Raw genomic sequence first — 221 nt, 5'->3', positions numbered from 1 at the left:
TTTTTACTTTTCGGGTTTACAGTTTTCATTCTTCCCCCTCTCCCTCCCCCTTTGCTAAAATAAACACTCACAGTTGTCATTTTCTTTAGGTAGATGTGAAATATGTTTGAAATGAATTTAATATGAATATTCAAAATAATTAATAGTATTTAATGTTGATTATATATTGCAAAAGCAAACAAAATTTGGTACCAATTTCCAGATGTAATTTTGTTAAAAGT

This window comes from Saccostrea echinata, unplaced genomic scaffold (genome assembly GCF_033153115.1).
Source record: "Saccostrea echinata isolate AGI-Se365-2 ecotype Australia unplaced genomic scaffold, CSIRO_AGI_Sech_v1 ptg000037l, whole genome shotgun sequence".
Lineage (NCBI taxonomy): Eukaryota > Metazoa > Mollusca > Bivalvia > Ostreida > Ostreidae > Saccostrea > Saccostrea echinata.
The sequence above is the reverse complement of the archived record's forward strand: the minus strand, read 5'-3'. Positions refer to the sequence as shown.